The 16414-nt window shown below is 40.7% G+C and overlaps 1 protein-coding gene across 1 annotated transcript in view; it reads right to left on the bottom strand.

The window, feature by feature from the left end:
• HECW2 (HECT, C2 and WW domain containing E3 ubiquitin protein ligase 2) overlaps positions 1 to 14965 on the bottom strand; it is a 164669-nt gene extending 149704 nt beyond the window's left edge. The window contains exon 1 of the mRNA XM_021399234.1: positions 14838 to 14965. The gene's annotated coding sequence lies outside the window, so the exon portion shown is untranslated. The remainder of the gene's footprint in view (positions 1 to 14837) is intronic.

The following is a 16414-nucleotide window of genomic DNA, read 5'->3' on the forward strand; positions in this document are numbered from 1 at the left end:
GAAAAAGGAAAGCAAGAATTTTCAGTGAAGACAATTTGCAATACAACAAAAATTCTCCCCTCCCTCAACATGAAAAAGTTTTCTTAAATCATAATAGCACTGTAAGTGGGCAGGCTCATGAATACAAGTGTAAGACTGCTAAATTATCCCTACTTACTTTCCTTCCCAGTGGAGTAGCTACTGATTTTTTGCTGTTTTTCTCATAAAACTTATTCCTTATTCTGAAACACTTCATAAAGCAATCACGTTGAACGGTATAAAGCTTTTTAAAACTTCTCTTAACGAATCCAGAGGCATTTTAACAAGTTTGGCATTTCTTTTGGAAAATAATAATACTTATTGAAACTAAACAGATTGTATTTAATTGTCCATTAAACATTGCAGGGGGAGGAACCACAGATGTATTACTTAGTTGGACTAAAAATTCCTACAGTGTGACTCTACCTATATCTTTGCCCTTCTGCAGGTCATGATGAGTCACTGTTTTCTGGAAGAGCAGCCATAGCACCACCTGCAAATTGTCAGCGGGCTGAAATGTGATTCAGTTATCCAAATCTTTTATCTACCAGGGAACTCTTGCCTTATGCAGAACTACTGCATGAATACATTGACATAAAAAGGTATTTCCAAAGCAAATATAATTTAGCCTCCACACTGAAAGCAAAGCGTAAAGATTAGTTTTTCGATTTTTAAAGGTGGTGTCGGAGAACCAACAATCCCACTTATTTTCAGTTACATTCCGTGTCCTCCATTTTCTCCCCAGCCTTTTCTCTCAGTTTTCCTCTAAGAACTGGTCATGAGCACAGCCATTAGTTAAGTACATCCTTGAAGCCCTAATCACATGGGCCATCACGCGCTGCCTAAGAGAAAACATCTAGCATGCATGAAATACCACCCACCGTTCTTGTATCTTCAAATTTTCAGGCCATCAAATTATCCTCAGGTAATTGCACGACAACACAACAACAGTCACTAAGTTCAGATACAATAACTATAAAACATTGCAAACATTTCCTGTAACCTTCAATGTTCTCATTCTGACAACAGTATCAATTCCACAACTGCAAAGCAACCCAGAATTTCAGCAGTCAGCAAAAAAAACAAGACTTGTCTGTCCTGTCCTGTCATCTGCCCTATGAAGAGGCAACAAATATATATACGTGTATATAAATTAAAAAAATGCATGTTGAGTGATCTAATACCAGTCTCATGAAATGTTAACAAGCAGAGATCAAACAGACAGACAGAAGAGGGGGAACTAAAATGCACCAGCAGCATGATTACGTTGATCTTTCTCCCAAATACATCTCTCACAAATATAGAGGTAAACTCAGTCTGCAAGCAAGAACAGGAAATTACTGGTATCAGTTACAGCCCTACTGTCTCAGAGAACACTCTCTCTCAGGTACCTGATTAGCTTACCGGTAGGAAATTGATCTTAATAGTCAGAGCTGTTATTTTCAAAGTGCATTTAGTTTCAGACATTGGAGCTACCATCTCAAGTCTGAAAAAGGACGTGCACGTTTAAGAGCCCATCTATTCCCCCACATCCATTCCCAAGTCATATCAGCTCACACAGTCTAGGCTATATATATACGTGCCACCATCACCCCTAAATCTTGCTCCACTGGTGCACTGTTCTGAAGCATTTCTAAGTATTGCTATAATGGAATTTACATATTTTTGGTTTCCACAATACTTTATGACAAGATAGTTATGGTTTCTTTAAACTTGTCCCATGATCATCTTCCTGGATGCCTCCTAGTTTTTACATTGTCTGAAATAATGAAAGAAAATTTCTATTGTTTCCCCACTTTTTTATGATTCTATAGATATCTGTACTATTATTCTCACTGTTATTTTTTCCATTATAAAAAAGTCTACTCAATTTAATTCTTCCTCCCCCCCTTAAACAACATAGGAAGAACAAAGTAAGATACTGTAGTGTAGTTACAAGTTTCAAGATAATGTTATCTCAAAGAGTCTTCCTGAACCACAAAAGCAGTCACACCACAAAAATAATGGCAGTTTCCATTTCAAAAGTTAAGCAATAAGACATATGGTATTAAAAACAGTGAGCTTTCACTCCAGGATCTTAATGAAAACCAATGAAATTGCATGGATTCATTAAGCCTTGCAAAAAACTTATTCTTGCTTTAATTGCTATCCTTTTTAACAATCCTAAATGCTTTTGTTTTCATCAGCCTTTCATGAATCAATCCACTGAAATTCATTTTCAAAATTCCCTTCCACCAATTCATTTATCTATTTTTATATTTCCAAGGTCCCAAATACATTGCACACATCCCCCACCCCCCCATCTACTCTTTTCCACCACCCACAACAGAATGGGGGCTGAGTCACTCAGCAGGCTCCCATGGTGCAGAAGTTGCACTTCAAGGCCCCGTCTCTCCTCCTCATGACCACTCACGTGCCAGAAGAAAGCTGCTTTGGAGATCTCCTTTCTACCTGCAGTATGTCACTATCTCTGCTCTCAGCTGGACACTTAGAGCTTGCTAAGGGAAGGCGAAAGGCAGGAAAGGCCCCTTAGCAGGTGGAATTTTTCTTTATCAAAAGTAAGCAGAAGTAGCAAGTCCATCTTGGATCACCTTCAGTGTGCAGTGCAACTTATTTGAAAACCAACTAACCGACCAAACCAAAGATGCCCAAGGTAGTTTAAAAAGAACCCTTTCATATAGCGCTTCAAAAGCACTAGGAGCATGCACGTGGACAAGGTATTTCAACTGATGTGTAGTCACTTCCAGATATGGATCAGTGATCTCCTGGAAATGCTCAACTGCCTGCTAATACTTGTACCAACTGCTTTGAACAGCAGACATTTCTTCTCCACAGTTCAACAGCGGCAAAGAAAGAAAACTGGGAAGAAAATAGTAGCAACTGTATAGCAACCAGCAGGCAGGCTACTTTAATACAACTGTTAATTTGGTATTTTGCAGCTATTTTGATCATAGTAGGAAAAAAAAAAAGGAAAGAAACAAACAGAATCCTTGATAATAGCACCAAGAAACTCACCTTCTAACTGCATCCATGCCAGTTCTGGCATTTCCTTCTTTTATTTAATATTTCTTTTACTTCCTGTATCTTACATTGCGTGCTGAAATACAAGGCATTTATAGAGGGCAATCTGCCTTTCACTGTAGCACATTTTACAGTCATATACCGCTGGTTTATATGAGCAATGGATGCACATCCAACACACGTATGTACACATACATGTAATTCTCTTCCAGACAAACTTAAGGGTAAATACTTAGTTTCCTTTTTACATGCATTTTTTTCTCTTCCTCCTTCCATAAAACAAATTTTTCTTCTGAATGTGTTAACAGCAGTGAAAATAAGCCGTTAATTAGCTACTGAGTGCAACTGTAGAGCAATGAGTGTTAAATACCAAGACATAACAAATATTTACAACGAAACTGTGACGCATCTTCAATTTTGAAAGAATCTGTTCATCTCTCATCAAACTGCTTGTCAGATTCCACAGATTTCTGAAAGAAAGGGTATGGGTATTCTAGTTTTACAGACTGACTTTTCTTGTGAATTATATACCTGGTATGTTATTTTTCAGGGTAAAATAGCTGCAGCTCATTAGGCATTACCCAGTGCTAAATTCTCACCAAGTTCAACAGAAATTTCTCATGGCTTGCAAATCTGTGTTTCAGATAAGACAAGCACAGTGAAAGTGCAGCGAATAAATCCAGGCAGACTGAATAAACAAAGGACACTGACAGAAGCTAATGACTGGAAATCCTTATACATTTACTTCTTAAATTCTTCTCTGTGAGCAGCTGCCCTACAGAAGATCATCAGATACGAAAGCCAAAAGCATTCGATTTAGATCAAAATTCAGAATTTTAGACAAAAGCACATTTCAGTGGGTTCAGTTATGACAGTTTTTAGCCCATCTAAATTTTATAAGTGTTGATGTTGACCATAAATATTCAAAGCTAACAAGTAAAGTAGAAGTACAAATTGGTTTCTAGCGGAGGGATGATATTTTTCCAAAATCTCAAGTAAATATAATTGCCTGTGTCAAGCTGTTCAAAGAGCATATGTTCTAAACCACCACTGTCCTAACAGAAAAAGAAAAGTGCTTTCATTATTTAGGAGTCTTAGGAGCACCACTAGCATGCAGCAACTATTTCTGCAACACTTTGCAACACTTGCGTCTGCATAAGTACATATAGATCACTGATGTTTACTTATTACTCACGGCCCTTGCTTTTGATAAAATTACTTTTTAAAAACTAATAAAGCATCATGGAATACTTCCAGAGTGGTGATCTGAAATTACTGTATGCAAGAAGCATTTTTACAATGTTATAAATTCATTCTCAGCTCAGAAATGGCTTTAACAATGTCATGTTTTTGCTAAAAAAAAAAAAAAAAAAAAACTTAACCTAAAATTGGTATTATGTGTGTGGGCTGTATTTTTAACTCTCTGAAGAGACTAAAAAAAACCCATGAACTAATCTTAATCTCCTGTGGCTCAGCTCTCTGAAAAACCTATAACATGCCAACCGATAAAAAACACATCCGCACCAACTGATTTTGTAAATTGATCCCAGTCACTCCTTGCTCCATCTGCCTTGGTGCGTATTTTGAAAGAGAGCATCCCTTTTTTCATTTGTGGAAGAGACAGAAAGAAAGCTCAAGTGAACATTCCTCCTTATTGCTAACACACTAGCGTTGTTGGAGGCGAAAGCAAAAGCTACTATGTGCCATTCTTTTCTGATGCATGGGAGCTAGTATTTTTGGTCTCTCATAAACAATATTTTTCAGAAAAGTTAGAGCTCTGGCAGAGTTCAGCAACTGACCGAAAAGGTGACCATGTCACCTGCTACAGACCAGCTGAATCCTCACCGCATCCCTCACTTTATAGCCACAACCCTCAATTCTAGAAAATGCCTAATAAAAAAAATATATATTAAGCATATTCAAACTTCAGCTAACTCTCCAGGCATCCATCCTCACTAAACAAAAGAAAACGAACAACCAAGACTGTGAGAACGAATGTGTAAGCAGAGAACTACAGTAGTCCAAAATTACTGAAGGCCCAGGGAGCTGCTACAGTGATGAGAACTGCAGTGAATCCTGAAGATGAAAAAATAAATAAAGAGAATGTGAATGAGTGAGAAACAGGGAGCGAGACAAAAAAAAAAAAAAAACCATCAGTGAAGGAAGGAAATCAGAAGAAAAAATGCTTTGGGACAATAAGGATGATAAGATAGGAAAGTTTCAAAGAAATGAATCAAAACAATAATTTAAAGATAACATACAGGGCATTTCAGAATATATAGTCTTAAAATGCAAATTATTCTTGTTCTGCAGTTAATTGATTAAAGGTCTGTGGCTTTGTAATTAAATAGGCACATACACGATAAGTAAAGTAAAAATAAACTCACAATCTGTTACTACATAAAATCACTTGGACTCTTAAAATAAGCAAGTTTAATTTTAAATAATCAGCTCCGTAATGGTTGATCTATCATTCAGGAATAGGAGGATATGCCAGGTATAGTTCTTTATAGAACATTATTTCTATGAAGGAAAGATACTTAAGAAGCTCGTTAGTGTTTGGGGAAACGTTACTTTCCTATCCTAAGCCTCAGCATGAAACAGGAGGACGTATTTGGTATTCTTTGGGTTTTATACTGCCACCAAGACCACTAGCAGTATCTGTAAATCAAAAGCAATAGTGAGGTCCTTAGCAGATTTAATGGGAGTTGTTTCATTAAATAAAAGCACAGTTTAGGCTAGCATTTTTTACAAGGTGCTTTCTGAAAAGGAGGTAAGAACAGCAAGAGGAAGTGTTTCTCATTGGAACAACGCCTGGCATGAAAGAGTTTCCCTGAGTTTGGAAGCTTTTCCAAGACTTCAGATTTCACCAGGTTAATTTGGAACAGTGTTCAACAGCTGAATCTTTACGACCAAGAGCATTTAAATCCCCCGTTCCTTCAGCCTTAATCGTGGACTTTGCTAACTGCAGTGCACCAGACAGGCACATCCATGGAACAGTTCCCAGCCCTACTCATTCTTTCCACAGTGATTGCCTGTACAAAACTTCTCTTGCACTGTCTGACAGGAGCAGTACTATAAGCATTTGTAAATCTTTACTTCTTGTGTCCTCTCCATGCATGAATAATGGATAAAGGCTTAAACCTACTCTATATTTCTTTACCAATAAAAAAACAGCTTACAATATTACACATTCAGTTCCTGTTCAGTGTGAAACAGGTAATGCTTTGCTTCCCTCAGTAAGCTTTCTGGCCATGCTATGTAATACAAACTGTAGAGAAGTAAAATATCACCTGCAGGTGAAAACGAAGCAGTACCAGCCAACTGCAGCTCAGGACAGTCACGCTCTAGAGATCGCATACGGGCAGTTTTTAATTCCTGGTAACTACTGACAAGAAGAATCACAGATACATGCACTGTAGACATGATGTTACTGAGCTTTTAAGTGAAGAGCTACAAAAAATGCAAAGTATAATCATGTACATTTACATTTTAATCAGACAAAATGCCTTCAATAAAGTCCAGTTAGACCAAACGCTAAAGTTTTGCAAAGATAAGTACGTGAAATCATACAAACACCCAGTGAAGAAACTATTTCATAGGAAACTTGGAAAGTAGAATATTCATACTGGAAAGCTTTTTCTTCATACACAGGAAATGTGAACATAACATCCAATATTTTTGCTATTTTTTAAGTAAACTACATTTTACAGTATTTTTAAACTGGCATTGCACAGATTGAAGGAAAAACTGATCAGATACACTAAACAAAGCAGACTCTATTCCTTTAATCCATTTAAACTGTATTTGGCCTGCTTTATCAAGTACAAATCAGAATAGCCCAATTAGGAGCTATGCCCATTTACATTACCTGTAACAGGCTTACAATTCTTTCCTTCTTTAGTAAATCTCAGCAAGTTTGGAAGTACTCAAATAAGCAAACAAACAAACAAAAAAAACCACAGTAGTGTTATACTCAAGATCACCTTCCCATCTTTAAGTCATTAAGTACAGAACTCATAGAGAAGACTCATTTCTTTTGTACAGAATGCAAATCCTCTTTAATTTCTCCTCCCTTAGAAGATGCCATTTCTAGGCTTCAACATTCATTATTGAATTCAGGTTGTCAGCCTGAAAGTAAATGATAATAAATCAGGTTTACAATTAAAATATATGTTGGATAGGGGAGGAACCAAGATGTAAGTCACACACAACAGCAGGAAGATTAGAATCAGAATCAGTTGTAACAACGTTGGGATTCTACCCTCCCTGACCCTACTATTCTACACACAGGCAGAGTGACTTCACAACTGATTCTGTATTAACACAGAATGATTATAATACTGATTTTTCATTGGGCTACTTACATGAGTAAGTATTCATTAATTTACATTAGAGTTGTGGACTCAGATCAAAATAATTATTTGACAAATAAGGCTTGCTGCAGATGGGTTGCAGCCTATATCGCGTCATGAAACATATTCAGTAGAAAGCTAAATCTTCTACACTTTCAACATTGCTTTGTTTTCCAAACAACACACGACCAACTAAGAGACTAAGTCAGTATGTTTTTCCTCTGGAAAGGAAATTCAGATATATTACTTATTCCAGGATTTTCTTAAATCTTAAGTATTCAGAAGACTGAATTCCTCATTATCCATACTTACGATGATTATTTCTATATTATTTCACATATCAATATATATTTTTATATAAATATATAATCAATACATATTTTAGTCCAAAAAGTCTTTGTTTGATATACAGCTAGCCACCACTTATGCATTAATAGAGGGATGTCATGAATTTCAAAATCACACTAATCTCTCAGAAGTGTTTGCATGTTTTGGAACCCGAGATAAAACCAAAAATTATCCCAAGAAAGATTTGAGAAAAAGTATCTCTATTTCTCCAGATTGAGCAATTGAGAGTTTGACAGTTCTTCTGGTTTTATCCCCCACAGCAGGCTCCATTTTTTCAGGTGGATTTTTACTGAAGTATTGGAAAGAAAATTGCTTATTTGGTAAAAGTAATAACACAAACTTTGGAAAGGAGACACAGTGAGAGGCACAAAATCTGAGGCTTAGGTTTTCCTTAAAGAAAATAAACTGTATCCCCTTATCATTGTAAACTGAGAAAAGCATAAAGCAAGCCTTTAGAGAGGTACACATCTCCAGACTTCACATTCTTATTGCCTTGGCAGCTGACTGTTTCAGTTGGTGTTGTTCCTATCACGATGAGGCAAACATGTCAAAATCAACCAAGACAAATAAAACTAAAGCGATCTTCGGAGTGCATCTAAACCAAAGGCTTTTCCCTATTAACATAGACTTAAATATGGGATTTCTAGCTATGTCTTTGCATATAGTCAGTATTAATATCAGTCTTAACAGAAAACGAAATTACATAAAACCAAAAAATTCTTTTAAAACAGTTAATCAGTTTCTAAAATTATATAATCATAGAATGGCTTAGGCTGGAAGACAACTTAAAGTCCATCCAGTTCCAATCCTCTGCCATGGGCCAATTGCCACCCACTAGATCAGCGTGACCAGGGCCCCATCCAACCTGGCTGTGAAAGCCTCCAGGGATGCGGCATCCACAGCTTCTCTGGGCAGCCTCACTGCCGTCATTATGACAAATTTCTTCTAAAAGCCAAAGGTGTTTTCAAGACCGCAAGGCAAAACTAATGCAAGACCAACCTCAATACAGTTAAACAAAAAGAAACACCCAAATTAAACTTAGGAAAATAAGGGAAAAATTTTAATCAGCATTAGTCCACCTCTTAGAATCTCAACTTTCCTATTCATTATGTAGGCCCAGATAAATAAACATCAGAAAAATAAGCCTTCCAGAACTTGCCGTACTTGGTGTGTTTTACACAATGCCCAAGAGGGAAACAAATATACATATATATATATATATATATATAGGTTATATTTGATTAAATACATTTAACTGTTCTGTGCAACTGGACCAGTGATGTTAAAATTATTAAAGAACTGGAAATTCTAACAGTTCTGGGGAACTCTAAGGAGTGTGACAATTTACACTGTCTGAGAAGCAGCACCACTGTGTTTCCAGTGGCACTCCACATTAACCAAAAGTTTTATAATGAAACTGTCACACTTAGCAGCCCAATAGTACACATACTTAACCGACTTCAGAACAGGTTTGTAATGCACACTTATCCAAGTTAATGTAATGTCTTTAACTGTTGAGCTAGGTTTAAGTTATGTTTTACTAAAGATCCTTTAGTTTTAAAGAATTTAAGGCACCTTTCCAAAAATGAAACAGAAGTGGCATCGAAGCTACACACAGAGATTATCAGCTGAGCATTTGAGACAAACACATAATGTAAAACAGCTATGAACTCCGACATTTATTCTAGTTCTGATACTTTGCTACACAGGCTTACAAGATCATCACACCATTTTTGCAAATGGACATCACTCGGGAAGACATTACCCAAACTGTGAAGCTATTTGTTCTGTCAAACAATGTATACACGTGTGAATGTGCATTCATGTATACATTTATACAGTCCCCAGTCTGCGGCTTTCCCTGAGCTGTGCTTCATTTGGCCCTGCTGACACCGGCCAACAACTCAGCAGGTAGCCACTACGAGTACAGAGCGTGTGACCGTGGGCAGGTCCGAGGTGAGGCTCCGAAGCTGCTCAGACAGCCGGTACCACCACAGCCTGACTTCCCCCCAGGCCAGGTGTCACCAGTCTCACAGAGCCCACCACAGTTAGGTTCGTAATTTTCCTATGCAGTACAAATATTTGGGAAATTATTTCTTTGATAACAATATTTATGTTCATGTAGACAATGTAGACATTTTTATTAGGCCAATCAATTAGAAGCATAAGTAATGGTTTTTATGTAGCTCTGGTAATATTTTAAAGAGAAGATGAGTTCACAATCTCCACTCTGTTATTTCTTGTGAGAGAAATAACTGTTTTCTCAAACTACCAGCTTGAAAGAGATTCAAATCAGTAGTGCTGCAGAAGAATAATATTATCAACCAAGCAGAATAACTCATTTGAAAATAAATCTTAAATAAAGAAAATATGCAGCTCAGCATGCATTGATTTTGAAGTTGGAACACTGTAGCCTAGAACTATGAATTTCACACTCTGAGGGAACAAAGAAACACACAAGGATGGGAATTCACTTCTGTGACAAACACTATCCAAAGGGACCCACAGCGTCTATAACCTTTTGCTGCTTTTTTTTTTTTTAAACCAATACTCAGCATCTCTAACATCTAACTTAGTGAAGCCCTTGCTATGGGGCATCTAGCAAACGACCACCTGTGAATTGCTTTCAGCAGGATTCTCGCAGATCTCCCAGCTCCCTGCCACACTGCAGCTGGTCCACCCCCACGAGCACAGGCAGCTGTGGCTTTGGCCATTGCGTTTGTTCCTGACAAACCTCCTTCTTACCGTGGTTTACTCTCTCTGACAAAAGCCAGTCAATGCATTTATTTTATTCTCCTTTTTTTTTTTTTTTTACAGATTCTATTTGTCATTCCTGGAGGAAAATGAATTTTATTGTTGGATGCTTCAGGCTCATCTAATTACGATACCAGCCTTCAGGGAATTTTTAAACTAATGACATTCTATTTGTCAAGCACAGAAACTTTTAATCTGATTTTGAAGTGGATCCTAGCCAATGGATCCTGGCCACCGCAGCACTTAACAAAACACATCTGACTGTCTTCCTTGCAATATTTAGGTGGGCCCATTACGTAAACGTTAATTGTTGCTTCGCATCTTTCTCTGGTGGTCAGCAGAGGGGCACAGGCATACCAACAATGTTATTAAACTTTTTACGACTAAAAGTCCAAAGTCAAAGTATATATGTGTATGTGCAGCTCCTCAAAGGAACAGAGGCATGTACCTTATGAAATTTGAACCAGATAATCTGAACTATACAAATAGCTCCCAGTTTTTCTGCTCATCTCATGATTTGTTGTACGGCAGCACAAAGAAACACCAGCTCAACAACAGTTTCAAACATTCTGTTCTTTATCTTCAAGGGCTTTTTCAGATAATTTCCATCATTAACACAAAGAACAAAAATCCAAGCTACAAATTATGGCACAGTGACTTACTATACTGCCCCCTCCATCCACCAAGCGAACCACTCAGACCATCAAGCCTCCACCTTTTGGTACTTCCTCAATAATTTGAATGGACAAAACACAGTATTTTCACCACTAATTTGGGCTTAACTACATTAATCAGGTCTTTTGGACAAAGAATGCATGATTCACAGGGTTCACATTTCAATTTCAAAATAATTTCAATTAGCATACCAGCCCTCTTCAAACATAAAAATAATTAAAAGAAAAAAAAAAAGAGGTGTGACACAAAACTGTAAATGTAAAATGACACAAATGATCAGGATAGTAATCATAACCATCTACCTCCAAATCAGATTTAACTATCGTCACTTGAATTTTCTCCCCAGTACTGCAGTGTATCACGGGAAAAATCAACACCTCTCCCCAAGTAAGACAGAAAGATATGAAGGCTACAACTAGTCATTTGGCTGGGGATCTAAAGTGATATACTCTGTGGAACTTTGAAGCATAATAGCAACATCATCAAAACAAATAATAGGATTCCAAAGTGCTGGAGGGGATGACTGAAACATGTACACTTGTAGCACAAACAGCTTCATCTCAAATTAACGGTCCAGAATTCACAGCCTGACTGCCATCTTTAACACCAAGACTCGGAAGTTTTACCAAGATGCTCAGAAGAGAGCACGCTACTGTGCTACCTTCAACATATCACCTCTATGTTTCTAACGCATATGATTCTTTGAAAGTGTTACTTGAACTCTTCTATGAGTACTACAGTATTTTAGTATCATGGGAGCCTGCTCACCTTACATACGTACCAGAAGGGAGGCCCAATTCCATTCAAAACTGGATTTCTACAAAATGAAGTTAGTGGTCCAGGCACCTTTCAGTCTCCATACCCAGATCACATTGAAATGCACAGTACGCTCTGGATGTCAAAAAGCCCACATTACGAAGGGTGATAGGATACCTGAGGACAAAGGCCAGCGATCTCAACCCACTAAGAGGCGCCCTAGCAGCACTTGTCCACGCTACACAAAGCGTTATCACTGCTTTTGTTCTAACAGCCAGAGAAACAGGCATTTTCAACCTTTTCCTTAACATCACTGACCTTCCAGCTATTCACAAACAAGCTGCCACAGTGGAACATCACAGCAGCCTCCTATCGCTGTCTATATAAACTGTGTACTGTGTACTTCAGTGTCAGCAGAAAGGAGCTAGAGCTTTCCTGAAGACACTAAACTCAAATATCAATCTATAACAAGAATAGTTGATCACATTCTTGTCAGCCTGCAAGAACCCAGGTACGGTTAGACAAATACCTTGGATAGGGTCATTAGCATCAGAGTGCCAACACACAGGCTTCCAACTACGCAAGAGTACATCTCCTCTCTTTTTAGGCTGGAGGAGGACGTCTAAAAAAAAAAAGTTCAATTCACTTATCCACTGGCCTTCTTTGAAATACCATATGACAATTCACGTGGTTTATTTATCAGTATTTCCACCTGCTGGGCCATGAAATTAATACTCTTCCTAACAGTAACTTTGCTTCAGCCTCTCTACCTTCAGAACATAACCAGAAGATCAGCAATGGACAGCATAAAAGTGGCACTAGAAAGAGGCTGAGGCACTAGAACATCAACAACATCACCCTATAGTGTGAAAGGCAGCATGGCTGGCTGTGCTCTTGAATGCAGGGTTTGAGCATACTAATTTTAAGCACACATTTACATCTCATTACAATGATTAAAAAATGCTACACAAACAGGTATTTTGTCGCTATCTCCTTATGTTAGTACCCAGTAGTCAATGGAACAAAACCTATACCCTAAGCACCCTGTTTCTGTATGTCTGAAGGAGTTTCTAAAAAAAACAAAACCAAAAAAAACTGAATTGGACTAAAAAATATAAAATGGAAAATGAATTATACTTAATAATTCAAGAACACAATAAGCACATTCAGTCCCACACTCAGAAAGCCCCCTTTATTTTGTGGTGTACTGGAGCTCTAGCCACAGCTTAAAGCATATTGGCACACAGACCAAAAAAACAAACAAACAAACAAACAAAAAAAAAAACTCCTGTTAATTCTTTCAGTTACACATTATAAAGCGGGCAAACACTCCTTCTCAGGAAATTTGACAAAACAGTATACTGTTCTGGCTGGCAGCCGCTGTTAACATCACAAGGTTCCTTAAAGGCACAACACTATGAATTTAACAGGTTTGAAAAAGCACCAGAAGTGTAAAACACGGTAGTGCCCATTAGCCAAACTGACCTTGAAAATAAACAGCAGGATAACAAAGCAGCTCTTTGAGGAAGGCAGAGAGTCCTCGTGGAGAGACGTAAACGAATGGAGGCAAACCAGTTCTACCGTGCCTGCAAGACTGACAGCAATGCCACAAGCCTGCATCTGGAGCCTTGAAGCTGTTTGTAAAGCCAGGTGAGCAGCGACCGAATCCTTCTCAGCTACAGCTCTGTGAAGCTGAACTACTTCTATGCACGGCACTAAAAATGGTCCCCAGACGTACTGTTATATGAACTCCACGCAACCTCCGAATCTGCTCTGAAGCAACGCATTTAAATTCCAGCATAAGATATAAATAAGGTGAGATGTATAAATAGGCACATGCTCACAGAATAGCATCCAGCATCCATTGTGGTATCTCCAGCTGACATGAAAGCATCTGCATTTTTGAACAGCAGCTGGGACTGAAAGGAAGCATGAGGTTTGTTCCTTTCATATGCTAATAATGACATCATACCTCGTGGCTGGACCCTGCCACCGCACATCTTCCACACATCTTCCTCACCTACAAGGAAGACTTTTCCAAAGGAATCTAAGAATTGGGGAAACTGAGGAAGCAGCCCTGGCATTGGTGACGTGCAGCACGGTACGGGCCCTGCTGGGATTACAGGTACCAGAGAACCAGAGTTGGACCCCTCATAAGCATTCCAATGCAACGCTGTGTAGTGCAATGACTTTGCCACAGAGCATCCTCCAAAAATGGAAGGATGTTACAAACACACCCTGCGTGCTCCTGACATCTCTTCAGCAAATGAAGAAAAATTAAATTATGTAACCCTTATTGTCTATAGACAACACGCTATGCATTTTGGCACTACACGGTCTCAAAATGATTTTTCTGTTTTGTTCTTTTTGCAATTCCCTCAAAGGTTAGGAGAAAAAAAATCAAACACCGAGCTAAGAAAAAATAGAAATGTCCACCATACACCAACAAACAATACAGAGAAAAGCCAAAGTGGGAGCGTAAGCCTATCTTCCCCTACTGTCATCGTGCTGTACGTTTTGTACGGGAGAATACGAAGGAACGGTAACATTTCCTGCTCTAAAACCACCATGCCTGAGACTGCAGTGCTCCTTCTTCCCCACCACGGATGCCGCTGGGAAGAACAGCCCTACGCACGCATAAAGGAACCGATCAAACGGCGAGAAGAAAACGGGCGAGAGAACCCAACGCAGCGCGCCGAGCGCCCGCCGCATCCTCCCTAGGGGAAGCGAGTTTCAAGGAGCCAGCCCGAGAGGCGAGCCCGGCGCTGGAGCGAGCCCCGCGGGGCTGCGCAGCACCCAGACGCCCGCTCCTCTCGCCCGGAGGGCACGGAGCGCGCAGGCCGCGGGCCCCACACCTGCCCGGCCCCCGCGGGAAGCCCCACCGCGGCCCGGCCCCCGGGGCCCGCTCACCTCGCCGCGGCGCGCACTGCGGCTCCGCTGCCCGCGGCCCGCGGAAGGAGGGCGGCTCCCGGCGGCAGCCCGAGTCACTCCGTCCTTGCGGCAGGCGGCTCCCGCCCGCGGCGGCGGCCCCTCCGCGCCCACGGCGGGGCCAGCGCCTCCCCGCGCAGGGGCGCGCACCGCCCCCTCGGCGGCGGGGCTGGGGGCTGGGACTGGCGCCGGGCCGCCCCTCGCCGGCCTCCGCTTTCGCGCCGGCCCCTTCCCCGCCGTTGCCGGTGGGCGGGGGGCGGCCAGGCCGGGCTGAGGCCGCAGCCCCGCGGGCCTGGGCGGCGCCGGGAGCGGGCGGCTCCGCGGGGAAGCCGCTGCCAAAGGCGCCCGCCCCGCCGTGGAGGGCAGGGGTCTGCGGCGCGGCGGCGCCCAGCGGAGAGCCGGCCCCCGGTGGGAACCGCGGCGGTGCCGGAGAGAAAGCCCCCCCCGAGGGGTAGCCCTGCAGCTGCTACATTGTTACCGCGATTTATGAGCTAGCACGCCCATTACTTTCTCTCATTTCTTTCAGTCTTCGTACAGCTATTAGCGTTAGCAGGTATCGGCGTCATCGACGCAGACGAGAGCCATCCCTCATCCTCGTCTCCCTTTCAATTACCCTGGCTATCTGAAAGCAGCTTGGTGCAACCAGCACTACGTCTCGTGTTTTTCATCCATTTACTTGGTCTTAGTCCATCACAGTGACTTCCTGAGCTGACTTCCATAGGAAAACGTGGTTACAGAAACATAAATGGAATGAAAACTTAAGGCACACACTGTCGCATCCGAGGACCAATGCTGCAAAACACTGCAGAGCAGCCCAACAGAACCGTGGCAATGCCAGTGACAAGAAATACGGGCACGCACGGACTTACTGCTACGTGCCCCAGGTCCTGACACACCTCCTGCTTTTCTTTCTTTGCTCAGTCTTAGGAGAGCAAAATCTTCCCACAATCATGGCACACGGCAGTCCCAACTGCCATAAGCTACAGCTGTTTTCTTTATCAGATGGCTACCAACCCATGGGCAACTTAAACAGGCTGCTTTAGAAACTGTTCCTTTAGAATAACAAGCTGGCAACTATATTCATTTATGTCAAAATACAAAGGTGATCTGTATAGCCTGTAGTGTATTCTCAAAGCCCTGGGCTTGAAATCCTTTCCCTGTGGAAGCCCGAAGCATTTTTGTATGGGGCTTCAGTAGTAGGAAGGAATTTGCTCTTCAGCTCCGCTGTTCGATGGGAGACAACTGCTCCAGATACGTGCATACACGGCTGCATTCCAAAGTAGGTCAAACTATGAAAGTCGTTAACATTCTTCCATCTATCTGAAGCTTTTACACTTTCTCCCAGCTATTTTCTATGTATGACACACATACTGGTGCTTACAACACAATCAGCACATGCTTACAGTGCGAATGACCAGTGCCATTGATGAGTCGCGCACAAATTCCCCCTGACTTTTGATACTAAAGAGTACTGCTCTGACGTACCATTGCAATAAATCCCTTTAGATTAAAGTCTCAGATGTGAATGATCATTTATAGGTCAGTAGTGATTTGGTCAT

The sequence above is a fragment of the Numida meleagris genome, chromosome 5, assembly GCF_002078875.1.
Source record: "Numida meleagris isolate 19003 breed g44 Domestic line chromosome 5, NumMel1.0, whole genome shotgun sequence".
NCBI lineage: Eukaryota > Metazoa > Chordata > Aves > Galliformes > Numididae > Numida > Numida meleagris.